Source organism: Lagenorhynchus albirostris, chromosome 1 (assembly GCF_949774975.1).
Source record: "Lagenorhynchus albirostris chromosome 1, mLagAlb1.1, whole genome shotgun sequence".
NCBI classification, from domain to species: Eukaryota; Metazoa; Chordata; class Mammalia; order Artiodactyla; family Delphinidae; genus Lagenorhynchus; species Lagenorhynchus albirostris.
Window position 1 is genome coordinate 69,536,539 of NC_083095.1, and position 9,084 is coordinate 69,545,622.

Genomic DNA, 9,084 nt, shown 5'->3' on the forward strand with positions numbered 1-9,084 from the left:
TTGTTATTCATATGTCTTTTACATTTTTCCCAGAGGTTGCTTTAGAATTTACAATATATGTCTTTAATTTATCTGAATCTATCTTCAAGTAATATTAAACCACTTCATATGTAATATACGGATCACAAAAGGGGATACTCTACATTTCTTCGTTCCCTCCACAATGCTATTATTGCAGAAACTTATGCTTGTACATATGCTACAGATGTACAATACAAGGCCCCTATTTTTTTTGGGGGGTTAGTAATTTATCTTTTAGAACAATTGAAAATAAGAAAAAAATGAATTTTATATTTACCTTCATTTATGACATTTCTTTATTTGTGTTCTTTATTTCTTCAATGTAGATACAGTTTTCTCACTGGTATCATATTTCTGGCTGGAATATTTCCTTTAACTTTTGTTACAATACAAATCAGCTGGCAATGAATTCTCTAAAGCTTTCTTTCCCTGATAACATCTTTAATTCCCTTTTATTTTTGAAAAATATGTTCAGAGTATAGAATTCTTAGTTAACGGCTTTTTTCTACCATTACATTAAAGATATCACTGTACTGTTTTCTGGCTTGCATTGTTTATGATGAGAAGTTTACTGTAATTCTCATCTTTGTTCCTCTATAAGTTGTGTGCCTTTATTTATTATTTTAAAAACATTTTTTATTTTATATTGGAGTATAGTTGATTAACAATGTGTGTTTCAGGTGTACATCAAACTGATTCAGTTATACATGTACATGTATCTATTCTTTTTCAAATTCTTTTCCCATTTAGGTTATTACAGAGTATTGAGCAGGAGTTCCCTGTGCTATGCGGTAGGTCCTTGTTCATCATCTATTTTAAATATAGCAGTGTGTACATATCAATCCCAAACTCACAATCTATCCCTCCCTCCCAGTCTTTCCCCTGGTAACCACAAGTTGGTTCTCTAAATCTGTGAGTTTGTTTCTGTTTTGTAAATAAGTTCATTTGTATCATTTTTTGTAGATTCTGCATATAAGCAATATCATATAATATTTGTCTGTGTGTGTGCCTTTAGTCTTTGGCTTTTTTCAAGGTATTTTCTTTTTCTTCCCTTTTGAGTAGTTTGAATATGAAAAGTCTAAGTGTGCATGTGTTTTATATTTATCCTGCCTAGTGTTCACTGAGACTCTTGCATCTGTGTTTTGGAAAATCTCCAGCCATTATCTCTTCGAATATTTACTTTTCCTAGTTTCCTTTCCATCTGCTTTTAAGATTTTAATCACATAGATGCTAGGCTGTTGATATTGTCTCATAGCTCTGTATGCACTCCTCTGTTTTTGTTGTTTGTTTTGCTTTTTTCCTTTCCTGGTCTTTCCTGTTTGTGGCTCAGTCTTTGTTATTTCTCTTGATCTGTTTTCAACTTCACTGATTGTTTTCTTTGCTATATCAAGTCTACTGATGAATTTGTCAAAAGCATTCTTCATTTGTTTCCATGTTTTTCATTTCAATCATGTGCATTTAAATCTTTCTTTTAGTTTCCTTTTTCTGCTGAAATTTCTTACCAGATCATGAACATTCTCTACCTTTTGCACTGAAGCCTTTTACATACTTATCATAGTTATTTAAATTTTTCTGTGTTATAGTTCTCATATTTAGGAAGTCTTGTTTTGTTGATTGTTTTGTCTCTTGAAAGTGATTTTTTTGCTTCCTCTTATGCATTTAATTTTTTGTTGAAAGCTGACATCTTGTATAGGAAAACAGAGATGGAGGGGAATAGATTTTTATGCCTAAAAATGAGTGCACTTTTTTTTTTTGGCTAGGCCCCGGTGTAAAGGGTGGAGTCAGTCAGGAATTATAGTGTGTTTGGCTTATTTTGTTGCTATGATTAGCCTCTGTACAACACAGATTTCAAATTCCTCTCTCAGTTCCTTGTGTTTAGGATGGGGGCTGATTTGCCACAAGATTTTTCTCAATATTTGCTTTTTTCTCAGCTTTAGGTCTTCCCTTTGAACTTGTACATCAGATAGAGACTTTCTTTACCCTTTTGCCCCTTTCCAGGCAGAAGACTGCTGTTTCTCAATGCTTGCTAGTCTGCTGGTGGAGGCAGGAAGAGAAAGACATTCTTCATTGTTCTGGTTCAGCATCAATCTTAGGCAATGTGTCCCTGAATTCTGGTTGGGGGGCAGGAGGGCTTTCTCACTGATCCTCCCCTCTTTCCCCCAGTTGTAGTTTCCAGCCCAGAATTAATTTTTATTCACCCTCAGGGGTAGAGGGATTGTCCCTTTTTCTTCCTTCAGATACACCAGTACTATAAAGAGAACATCTCCACTAACCCTATAGGACAATAGGATTTGCTGCCCTTTACCCAGCAGTTTAAGGCTTTTGTTCCATAAGGAAGATAAGGGAGAAGAATCTGGGCAGAGCATCATGCCTTTGGTGCAGTACTTTGGCATGTTTTAAATTTTTGTATCTGTTCTCTTTCACTCAGCAGGATGTTTGCAATACTTTCACATTGTTTGGGTATAGTTTGTTCATTATTATTGCTGAAGAGAATACGGTTTATCAGTGATCATTATACTGCTATTTATTTATCGATTCTATTGGATAGATTTTGTTAGATATTTGGGATGTTTCCAGTTTGGGTCTATTATGAATAAACCTGCTATATATTCTTGTACATGAGTTTTGGTGAACATATATATCATATTTCTGTTGAGTATATTTATATCTGTGAGGTACATTGCTGAATCAAATGCTATGCCTATAACTGGGGGCTTTAGGAGGCCCTGCCTAACAATTTTCAGAGTCCTTATGCTGATATACACTCCTACTTGGAATGTAAGCAAGTTTCAGTTTCTCCAAATCTTTTCCAGCCCTTGGAATTTTCTCTCCTTTTCATTTAGCCATTCTGGAGAATATTAAATTGTTTTAACTTTCCTCATAACTCATGAAATTGGCCAACTTTTCACATGTTGGCTATTTGGTTAGCCTCTTTTCTGAATTGCCTAGTCAATTGTTTTATTCATATTTCCACAACTGGTATTTTGTTTGTATTTCTATGACTGGTACAGGATACAAAGATCAGATGTAGACTATATATGTGCGTCAACTGACTTAGGATCCTACAGTGTAGTGGATGGGGTATCTTTTCAATAAATTTGAGTGGTAGGATTATGGATGACTTTATTTTAATTCTTTTATCTTTTTATTTGTTTCTAAATGTTCTACAATGAACATATATAACTTTAATCAGCAAAAAGGTTTGAAAACTAAAAATTAAGTCTTGTCATGATGTAAACACTTTTTGTTGATATATATTGATATGGACACTAATTTTGATCCATGAATTGACTCAGCAACATGTTAAAATCTGGCTAGTGGCTTGGAATTTTTTAAATGATAAGAGGAGGAATTACATATCTTTTATTCAGTATTCTTTCTACAGTGTTTGTGATAGCATGAATACATGAATGAATGGGTAAATAATGACCTAGAGAAATCCCTTTTGTGTTTTTTTTTCTTTGAATGCCAAGTGTCTTCTGTACTCTTTTATTATCATCATAGTCTTTGCATCAAGATACATAGCAATGATAGCAGGTTTCTTTTTAAAGCTTAGTATCAAATATCTTTCCCCACTTTAATTTTACATTACTCTGCCAAGAAAAAAATTAAAACTCAAGTTATTTGAAGCCTGGACATACTTCCATGATTAGCCGGGCTGTGTAAAAGTTGGTGGCTTTGTTCTTCGTGCTGTGTGAGCAGGTCCAGGCCCTAGAAAGATGGGACGAGGCTATAATTGTTTTTCAAAAGTGTGCTACAAAAACGGATGGCCTGTTCTAGGCCAGGTTATAAAGTCAAGACTGGGGTGAGGGAGGGACAGTTTCTTCCAGAAACAGAATTTCTGAAGAGTCCCAGTCCATCGTTTTCCCCAGGATGGTTGGAGGAGGGGTAAAATCTCATCATGAGCTTCAAAGCTATGTCTCTGTGGGGGGACAGTAGTTGCCTTACTGAGGGGGGCACGGCTGCCCATCCCCAATGTTCTCAGCGAGGGAATGGAGAGTTTATTGCCCAGTGAGTGTGAAGTGGGCTGAAGCTCAGTTGGTACTGAATTCTCTAAGAGGTTTCTTCTAGAAACAGACAACTTAGACTCTTCCTCTCACTTCAGCAAAGAAATTCTTTTAAAACCACTTGGCAAGCTCCTCCTGTGCCCCTGCAGGGCGGCTCAGAGGAGGGAGTCGTCAGTAAAGCCCCTTTCCAGGCAATATCGGAACTCCTGAAGGTTGGAGACCCCGTAGAAATGGATGAAGGCGGCTGCCACCTCCAGGACGTGGAAGATCTGATGAGGCTGGAACCATATGTCGAATTTTCCAGGGAAGAAGCGCTCAGGAACCCACGTGGCATAAAGGCCAGCTCCGGTGATGTACGTCACAGCCATGAGGAAGAACCAGCCCATCTGGCCCGCCGTGGTGGCCTTGACAAAGCCCCCCGCGATTGTAAAGTGCACGGTGGGCACGGCGCCGCTCAAGCCAAGCCCCAGGAACATCCCTGCTCTTGTCTGCTGGTGCTGAGGAGAGGCAAACTTGTCCCACTGGGCCACAGTGATGGCAGAGATGCCCAGGACACAGACGCTGGAGAGGTAGCTGAGCCGTGGCTGTGGGAGCAGTAGAAGGAGTAACAGAGCCAGGGACAAAGCTCCCTGTAATCAGCAGGGCAATCGCTGAATAAGCCAGTTGGGAAAAGGGCTGGAAAATAATCCAGTTTGTCACTGCTCTGAGTGACAACAGACGGTGTGAAAGAGCCAGGAGAAGCTGAGGCAGAGCCCCGCGCCCAGGAAGAACATCGCGAACACCACCTTCTCCTGAAGGGGGGCCATGAAGTACATGTTTGGTCTGAGCATGGTCAGGATTCCCAGAAAGTGAAACGGCACAAAACCAAGCAGGTGGGTCCAGAAGTTGCCCGTCTCCGTGTGGATGCGGAAGATGCTCTTGAAGCAGGCCCGGGAGGAGGGCATGGGCGGCCTGTGGCCGTGCAGCAGGTAGTCATTGTCCTTCAGCCAGTCGGGGAGCACTTCATGCGGGATGACCCTCCAGCGCCCCTCCTAGACCTTATGCACAAACTCCTCCATCTTCTCCATGCCACGGTGGGCTTGCAGGGGAAGTGTCAGCACCCAGCCCTCCTCCTCTTCCTGAGGCACTGGGTGTGCCTGCTTTTCTTCAGCTTTGCTTGGGCTGGTGACGCCCCGCCGGCCTTGCTCCTCTAGCAGGGGGCCCAGCTCAGCCAGCTCCGCTGTGTCAGCCTCCCTATTCCTGGCAGGAGCCCCATTGCCCTGGGCCACCACCGGTCCTTTGTGAGAAGACATCTGGCTGGTACCTCAATGCCCTGCGGCTTCAGCTTGGGGAAAGGGTGGGGTCTCTCGGCCCCAGGGGGCAGAGAGTTCCCTGTAATGGAAGACAGGCGGTGGGGGGGTGGGGGGGCGAGCTCTGCTGGGGGCTGCAGACCCCGTGCTACATCCCATGGCGCTGGAGGCGGCCTGTGGCCAAGCAGCCCGGATCCAAGAAATCCCCTTTTGTGATTAATAATCTCGATATTTACTACTCATAAGTACTATTACAATTTTTATTTTTAATGTACTGCTAAATCATTGGCTTCAAAACTATGTGAGGAAAAAAAAAAAACTATGTTAGCTTACTTGTAAAGGCTAAATATATGGGTTATGTAATTTTTGAGGGCATTAACCGAAATGTTAGTTGTCTTCTTGGAAAGAAATTATATTCTCAGTGAGTCTTTCCAAATGTTGTATTAAATAGTGTAACATTTTGAATAGAGAAGAGATTGATTTTTAATTTCTGATGGCTGATTGTTTTTATTATCTTTGTTCACCTCATTATATTCCTATTAAAGATATGTTTTTGCCTTGTTTGGAATATAATTTACTAGGATTCATGTTAAATATTATGTAGAGTTTAAAAATAGCAAACTTTGAATGTCAATTTTACAGAATGTGAAACTCCTTTGCAACATTGTTATGAAGGATAGGACGTACCTTTATAAGCCTAATACAAATATTATGCAATTTTTAAGCAACATGTTGATATATCATAGGGGATATTTACTGTAATGTTCTCCCCAAAGTCAATTAAAAAAAACACTCAGTTTTTATATTAGAATATGAAAGGCCATGAGAAAAGTGGCTGGATTCGTTACTTATGAATTATCTAAATGGAACACATATATACCATCCCACCAAAACAATTTCATCTGACTTAGTTACTGTTAGAATAGCTTAAAATACAATTTACTAAGTGATATGTCTGCAAACCCACTGATTGTAGACATTGTACTATGCAAAATGTAAAGCTAAAAGTAACTAATGCTCTTCAGAAGTATGGTAGCCTTTGCAAATTGTTTGGAATTAATTTGTTTTGAGTAAACGGAAATTAGTCTGTTAAATGAAGCATACGAAAAAGGATTACAAAGGGGTAGGAGACTATCTCACCAGGATAGTTAAAACCCACACATTTGTATGAGTCAGGAGAAGTACGGTCCTTTAAAAATGATCTTATTCGTTCCAATTGCCTGAGCTTTGTGCCTCCTGATGTGATCCGGAGATTTGGCAAAGGAGAAACATATTTAGAATCTTACTCATTAGAATACTGAACTCATCCGTCAGCCTGATTGACAAGGTCTTAGACAAAGCATTTTGCCTGGCACACAACCTGTACTGAGATTTTCCTGTGGCTATAATGTAGCACACCTGACAGATGTTTGAGTCATTTAAAACAGCAGGAAGTACTCATAAACACCACAGACTGGCATTCAACATGACAGGGATTATTTTTCTTTTGTCTGCCTGAAGTTATATGGCCTATAATCAACTTAGGATTTAGGTATAACTAGCTAAAACATAGGGTGTGATATCATTTTTATGCAATATTTCTCTCGCTGTAAAGCTTACCAAGTGGCCTAGAAGCTGAGATACTTTTTGACACAGGTGAAACACATTTTATATGTTTCCCTTTTCATGATCAGAACTGGTTTAGAAAAGTGTCAAGGACATTATTTGCTCATGGATTAAAGATAATATATCACCTATTTATTTTCTTGATAGTTCCTAAATGATATAATGGACTTTCCTCAATCCATGTTAATTTTTCACTTCAATCAACATGGCGGTGATGAAGTAGAACAACTACAAGGACACTTTTTCACAATTGCCAATAACAATGTGTCTGAATTAGAAAAAGAAAGGCAAAAATAAATATATACCATCTGTAGCTTAAAAAATTATATGTCCTAAGGGATGGAGATGGATGCTATCAATTTAAATGTCATGCTTGCACAGAATGAAGCATGGCAATTTTAAATTTGGCTTTATTAAAGTTTCTTTTTTAGCTCAAGTATCTCATTTGGTAAATAGCAATTGGAAGAAATGCTCACTGATAAAGTTTATTTAGGTGCTTTGGGAGCAGTAACAGGCAGGGGGCACAATACTTTCAAAATAGCATTTTATTGCATTTACAAATTATTACCTAATCAAAATAACCTTGCAGTCGACAACTACATAGGGACTTCAAAAATAGGGAAATTAACACTATCTTAAAGGAACAAATAAATACCATAATTGAACCATGGTGCTTCCCTGGCATATATAACACTTATTTTAGAAGTTGTTTTTATAAGCATGAGTTTGTTGGGAAAAGATTCTGGTTCTGTTCTGCAGAGGTCATGGCTTTTCTTTCAGTTTGCTTTAGGGTTCGGTGATTTGCTGGATACAGCTGCATGTGCAGATGCAGACACTGTTTCATCCTAGGATATAAGCAGAGTTTAGTATTAATGTGTCAAGATAAGTCTGTAGAAGTTAATGAACACATTCTATAAGGCTATGCCCAAACACGAGGAAAAGTTGGAATTCTGAAAAACACATATATCTCAGAAACGTCGAAATTAGTCAATTTATCTTTCCAATGTTTTATTTATTCCTGTTGCTAGCTACAGTTTACTGTATTTTCCTAATACTCATACTCTAACCCCTATATATCCAGGCTGATGACCCATACTGACATTTGATTTTTGGTCCATTGATGGTGATATTTTGAGCAAGATTTTTTTTTTAACATCTTTATTGGAGTATAATTGCTTTACAATGATGTGTTAGTTTCTGCTTTACAACAAAATGAATCAGTTATATATATACATATGTTCCCATATCTCTTCCCTCTTGCATCTCCCTCCCTCCCACCCTCCCTATCCCACCGCTCCAGGCGATCACAAAGCACCGAGCTTATTTTAGCTAGCTTCAGGATTAGACGTTCTGCCCTGCTAGCTACTTTGGAAAGGAGCTTCTTAAGACCATTGTAATCTAATGGTCTTAGATTAGATATGTATATCTTAGATATGTATATCTGTGCTTTTGTTTTCATTTTAAATAAATTCACTCAGAGGGGAGAGAGCAGAGCTTTGAAATAATATAAATGAGACCTACACTGTGAGCACTGACTATGCTAGTCCCCTCAAGTGGAAAGATTTTCCTTCAGATTTGAACTAAATTTCCATTTCCTTAGGGAAGCTTGACCTGACCTTTCTGACTGGCTCAAGTCCCCCTCTTATGTGCTTTCAAAATACCATGTAACACTCCTTTTTCATGAGTGTCACCATTGCAGTTTCACATTTATTTTTTGCTTATTTGATTAATATCTGTCTCTCCCACTAAACTCCAAGCTCCGTAATGATAGGGATTGTGTCTGTTTTTCTCATCCTTTTATCCTTGGTACTTTGCATGTGATGGGGACTCAGTAAATGATTGTTGAACAAATGCATTTTATAAAGCACCTACTTGATATTATTTATATAATTTTTAAATGTTTAATTATAATTTTGAAATATTCTTAAAGCATACACTACTCTTCCAGCATTTTGGTGGTGTATATTGTATGGTTTTGGCAGACCAGTAAATAACAGCCTCTTTCCCTCCCTACTGTGGAATCATTTGAGAGATGCATCCAAAATTCAGACATGGATTGGAGGACATGGCTTAAACGTGAGGCATGATTGTGTTACTAATTCCTCATCTTTGCTCATTTCAACCTCACCAGTCACAGTCAGGTTCCTACTTGGGAACAAAGT

The 9,084-nt window shown here is 38.6% G+C and overlaps 1 pseudogene; it reads right to left on the minus strand.

The window, feature by feature from the left end:
- Positions 1-4,118: 4,118 nt before the first annotated feature.
- On the minus strand, positions 4,119-5,421 carry LOC132530620 (adiponectin receptor protein 1-like; annotated as a pseudogene).
- Between the last annotated feature and the right edge of the window lie 3,663 nt (positions 5,422-9,084).